Here is a 6532-nt window from a genome sequence, read left to right on the forward strand (position 1 = left end):
TCCGCTCACCTTTTGAGTGGTCATTTAAGCCCATTGGATCATAACGATCCTCACTCTCCCTTCCTTTTGTTGAGCTTCAAGCATAGCTAACCACCGTGAGAGTCTCTTCTTTGTGGTGGTTAAAACCGGTTCAATCCCCCCCTTACTTGTTAGCCCTCTACACAGTACTGAGGGCCTTGTATGTACCTCCACATTTGGATTGTGGACTATTCTTAGGATACCATCTATCCTTGGCATTGAAACCGATGCAGCCACAGGAAGCAATTCAGCAGACTGGAAAAACCTCTCTGATATGAAGAGAGAATGGGTAAAGATTACCCTCCATGGGGCACTCATGGCTGAGTACTTTAAAGCCAAAATTGCACCCAATGGATTGATTGTTAAAAACTTCCCCAGGATATTCTGGGAGGATGGCCAATTTAAGATCGAATGGTCACTTATCTCATGGAAATGTACACATGACCTCCTGATTTTGATTGTTAACACAGTTAAATGGCTAGCTGACGAACTACTTAGCCAGATTCAGATTGCAGAGAGTACTCTCAAAAGTGCCGTGCCAAATCCAGATTTTAAAACTAAGCTAGCTGAGTTGAACAAGGAACTCGCAGAACATAAAGAATATCTGATGAAGCAAAAGGTGACCAAACTGCAGAAAGATATTCAACACTTTTCTAAGGAAAAAGTCTACCCATATTTAAAAGAAGACTATGTCCCAACAGGGACAAGCTACTTCTCAGACTCGAGTGCAACCTCTTCAAGAAGAGGATCTAATAGCGATAGCAACTCGAGCGGTGATGACTGGCAGCCACAACCCCGACGGGGGAAGAGAGGGGGGAGACATGGCCAACAATTCCATCCACATCCTCCCTATCAGGGTCCCCCTCTTTGGCAATACCCACAGTTCCCACAGGTGGTACCACCTTACGCGTCCCAATTTCCTCCTCAATTTGCCCCACATGGAGTTAATCAACCACCTTTTTTAGACAGAGGTTGGGGCAGAGGGCGCGGGCGCAAGCGAGGAAACGCGCCGGACAAGATAGTACAGTGGGAGGACACACAGGTCCAAGGGATGGACACCAGGAGCAAAACATAACGCAAGTGAGTTTAGTAGTGAATCTATCCTCACGCCAACTCACAGAAGGAGAGGAAAAAGTGTTGCAGAAAGGGCTCGGATTTGTACCGACCCCTAAGATAGATCACTTTCAACAGACTTGCGAAGTTCAAAAATTCTTCCGTAAAATCAGGTTGAAGGCTTTCTTTGATGGGAGACCACAGGAGACTCCTGAGGATTCAGGCCTCCATAATCCCTCTAACTCCACTCCCCACAGCGGGATGGTCCCCAATGAAGTTTTGACATATGAGCAGGCAGTGCTCAAAGATATTGGGGCAATGACACCACATCAGAAACATACAAATATCTCTAAGTTTGAGATACAGCAGTTGGATGCTTTAGCCAACGACCAATCCATCACTATCAAGCAGGCAGACAAGGGCGGGGCCACCGTTCTCATGAACACCTCTGATTATGACATTGAATGCCTGAGGCAGTTGGGCGATAGGCGGTACTACACTCCCATCCCCTCCAACCCTACCGAGCGCCTCAAGAGAACCATCACTGGCCTAGTCGAATCTGCTGAGTGCCAGGAGTTGATAAGCAAAAAGGAGGCTGAATTCCTGATTAAGAGAGAACCAAGGGTTCCTTACTTCTATATCCTCTCCAAAATTCATAAGGGGACCACCCCTGTACCAGGACGCCCCATAGTGTCTGGTATTGACTCTGTTCTGGAGCCCCTCTCACAATTCTGTGATCACTTCCTCCTGCCCTTGGTCAAACGGATCCCCTCTTATGTCCAGGATACCACTGACGTACTACGTCTCTTGGACCATCTACAGGACAGAATCCAGGTGGACTTCTTAATTACCCTCGATGTGGAGGCCCTCTACACCAGGGGTACTCATAGTACGGCCCGCGGGCCGCCAGCGGCCCGGCAAGCCTTCCTTGGCGGCCCGCGGACCTTGCAGCCATCCTACCTGTGTCTTTTTTAATTTTTTTTTAAAGGGTGTCCTGTGTCCGCAAACACTGCCGGTGGCAGGAGCGCTCTATGCGGCCGGGCGAATCCAGGCAAGGTCAGAGCGGAGATGCAGGGGCGCCAAGAGGTGAAACATATCAAAGCCTCATTAACGAGTAAGTGGTCTTTTAAAGACCTGCGAAGTACTCGGGTGCGGCCTGGAAGCTGTCTTGTCTCAGCCCCGGCTGGCACACACGCACGCCAGGTTAGGTGACAGAGGGAGGGACACACAGGGTTGCCTGCTTGTTGCATCCTTTTCCCATCAATAACCTCACATTTATTGCTGAGTGACAAAGGCAAGAAGTAAAAAAGCAGAAATTAAACATGGGTTTTAGATTGTTTTTTTTTATTTGTACAGTTTTATATAGCGCGAACAAGATCCCGAAGGATATCAGAGCGCTTTACAATAGGTTGGCATTTCCTCTTCATAATCCAACTATTTAAAATACCAATTACATTGAATTAGTGAGCTTTACAATGCTCTTCCGCCTTCCTGTCTCAACTTGACACAATTTAAGATGTTAGGAAAGCTAATATTTCCCAAATGCTAGATGTGCACATTAATTAAGCGGACAAAAACGTAAATATATAGCCTAAAACAATTTTATTGAAAATGACATTTCCATACCTGAACAACAGTAACGATTCCTGTTACTATAATTCTAAAAGAGTAATATGAAATGCATTAAAACATGTCTTGAACCAATGCTAAACCTAAGCCTAACACAAACCTGTGCCTTAGTGTTTATAAAATAGAATATTTCACAGTGAAAGTATTACATCTTAACACTTTCGGTATGTATTTAGGGTACCGATTTTTTATTTCTATATTCCATTACGGCAAACCGCCCGGTTATTTTTTCTGAACACACAAGCAGATATTTTTAGGTTTCGTGAACTTCAAGCTTAATGAAGTCCTCTGCATTACTCATGTTTTAGCATTGTTCACTTACAACCATGAGTAATATCAAGATCGCTCAGACTTTAGGTTGAGTATTGATACTTAGGAGCTTGGTGCCCACTCTGATTTTCCCACTCAGATTTGTTCCTCTGGTACCTTCTTGGATCCAATCTTCTACAACAGACAAGTGGTGTTGCAGAAATATGCAGAAGCTTAGCGCTGTCTTCCCCTGCTGAATCACACCACCCCCGTGCACCACAACATTTTATGGTGGGTGACTAAGTAGTTCCAGGACATCAGACTAAAGCCGACTAGTGAGATCAGTTTTCTGGTGTAGATTACATTTAAATACTGGCCACCACCAGCTGCCTCATCTCTGGCAATATCAAGGCCTAAAAATGACACAGAGAGAGGGAGGGAGACAGAGAGAGGAGGGTGGCAGAGAGAAGGAGACAGAGGTAGACAGAGGGAGAGAGGGAGACAGAGGGAAGGAAGGAGACAGAGGGAGGGAGAAAGACAGAGGGAAGGAGGCAGACCGAGGGAGGGAGACAGACAGAGGGAGACAGACAGACATAGGGAGACAGACATAGGGAGACAGACAGAGGGAGACAGACAGAGGGAGGGAGACAGAGGGAGGGAGACAGAGAGAGAGAGAGAGGGAGACAGTCAGAGTGAGGGTGACAGAGGGTGGGTGAGAGAGAGAGAAAGAGGCGTGTGTGTCTGTGTGTGTCGAGTCTGGTGGCTCAGTGGACGAAGGCGTCCGCTGCAGGGACCTGTGTTCAACCTCATGGTCACAGTTTTTTTTTGCTCTAGCCCCGCCCCCTCCCCCCGCCCCCACCAGTGCGGCCCTCGGACACAAACCACACTGTAAATTTGGCCCCCGAGAGAAAGTTTGTGAGTACCCATGCTCTACACTAACATCCCACAGCGGGCCACATTGGGGGTGATAGAGAGGATCCTGAGTGCCCAGGAGTGTACCTCCCCTACACCACTGGCTTTCATTATGGAATGTGCCACCCTAGCCCTGACTGAGAATTACTTCGAATTCAAAGGGCAATACTATCATCAGACCCAGGGTACCAAGATGGGGAGCACGTTTGCCTCTTCGGTGGCCTGTTTGTACATGGCCGACTTTGAAGAGAGTCACATCAATGGTCTAGTGAATCCCGAACATTCTAACATCAAACTGTGGAGGAGATTCATTGATGATATCTTGATTCTCTGGGCTGGCAGCTCTGATTCATACAAAGAGTTCTTTGATTGGATTAATTCCCTTAACACCTACCTCAATTTCACCATGACTGCCTCCGCCACTAACATTGCCTTCCTGGACCTCAACATTAGGCTTACAGGAGGCAAAGTGGACACTACCATGTATCGGAAACCAACTGACCGTAACAGTCTGCTCCACTTCACGAGCCACCATCCTAAAGCACTGAGGTTGAACCTACCCTTTGGGCAATTCCTGAGGGTCAGGTGGAACTGCACCGCTCTGGCAGACTATAAGACAGAATCTACCATACTATCCAGGAACCTTATGGATAGGGGGTATCCGAGCAGGGAGGTCTCCAAGGCCCGTAAACGTGCCCGTAATAACCACAGGGAAGCCCTACTCGAGTACAACACTCCAACCTCAGAGAACCAAGACCAAATAACCTGTGTGACTACTTTCACACCAGCTTCCAATGAGATCAAGAAGATCATCAAACGGCACTGGCAGATTCTCAACACAGGGACACTGAATCTAGAAATACCCAGATTTGCATTTAAGAGGTCCAGGACATCCTAGTCCAGACCAGACCCAGAAGAGCAACTACAACTAAACAGACAACTTTGTGGCAATTACCACCAGTGCAGGGGCGCTACCCATGTGGGACATGCAGCGCATGCCCTTTCACGTCAATACACAAGACAATACAACTCACGGACAACTTCACATGGGAGGTACGGGGGCACACCAATTGCAATACATCTCACTGCATATATCTACTGCGGTGCCATTGTGGACTACAATACGTGGGCATGACCACCCGCCCCATTAAGACCCGCATCTCAGAACACAGGAGCAACTTTTGTTGCAAAAAGATTAACACTAAAATGTGCAGACACTTCGTGGAACAGAACCATACAGCTGGGAAGGAGGCAGACCGAGGGAGGGAGACAGACAGAGGGAGACAGACAGACATAGGGAGACAGACATAGGGAGACAGACAGAGGGAGACAGACAGAGGGAGGGAGACAGAGGGAGGGAGACAGAGAGAGAGAGAGAGGGAGACAGTCAGAGTGAGGGTGACAGAGGGTGGGTGAGAGAGAGAGAAAGAGGCGTGTGTGTCTGTGTGTGTCGAGTCTGGTGGCTCAGTGGACGAAGGCGTCCGCTGCAGGGACCTGTGTTCAACCTCATGGTCACAGTTTTTTTTTGCTCTAGCCCCGCCCCCTCCCCCTGACCCCGCCCCCACCAGTGCGGCCCTCGGACACAAACCACACTGTAAATTTGGCCCCCGAGAGAAAGTTTGTGAGTACCCATGCTCTACACTAACATCCCACAGCGGGCCACATTGGGGGTGATAGAGAGGATCCTGAGTGCCGAGGAGTGTACCTCCCCTACACCACTGGCTTTCATTATGGAATGTGCCACCCTAGCCCTGACTGAGAATTACTTCGAATTCAAAGGGCAATACTATCATCAGACCCAGGGTACCAAGATGGGGAGCACGTTTGCCTCTTCGGTGGCCTGTTTGTACATGGCCGACTTTGAAGAGAGTCACATCAATGGTCTAGTGAATCCCGAACATTCTAACATCAAACTGTGGAGGAGATTCATTGATGATATCTTGATTCTCTGGGCTGGCAGCTCTGATTCATACAAAGAGTTCTTTGATTGGATTAATTCCCTTAACACCTACCTCAATTTCACCATGTCTGCCTCCGCCACTAACATTGCCTTCCTGGACCTCAACATTAGGCTTACAGGAGGCAAAGTGGACACTACCATGTATCGGAAACCAACTGACCGTAACAGTCTGCTCCACTTCACGAGCCACCATCCTAAAGCACTGAGGTTGAACCTACCCTTTGGGCAATTCCTGAGGGTCAGGTGGAACTGCACCGCTCTGGCAGACTATAAGACAGAATCTACCATACTATCCAGGAACCTTATGGATAGGGGGTATCCGAGCAGGGAGGTCTCCAAGGCCCGTAAACGTGCCCGTAATAACCACAGGGAAGCCCTACTCGAGTACAACACTCCAACCTCAGAGAACCAAGACCAAATAACCTGTGTGACTACTTTCACACCAGCTTCCAATGAGATCAAGAAGATCATCAAACGGCACTGGCAGATTCTCAACACAGGGACACTGAATCTAGAAATACCCAGATTTGCATTTAAGAGGTCCAGGACATCCTAGTCCAGACCAGACCCAGAAGAGCAACTACAACTAAACAGACAACTTTGTGGCAATTACCACCAGTGCAGGGGCGCTACCCATGTGGGACATGCAGCGCATGCCCTTTCACGTCAATACACAAGACAATACAACTCACGGACAACTTCACATGGGAG

Source organism: Lissotriton helveticus, chromosome 1_1 (assembly GCF_964261635.1).
Source record: "Lissotriton helveticus chromosome 1_1, aLisHel1.1, whole genome shotgun sequence".
NCBI lineage: Eukaryota > Metazoa > Chordata > Amphibia > Caudata > Salamandridae > Lissotriton > Lissotriton helveticus.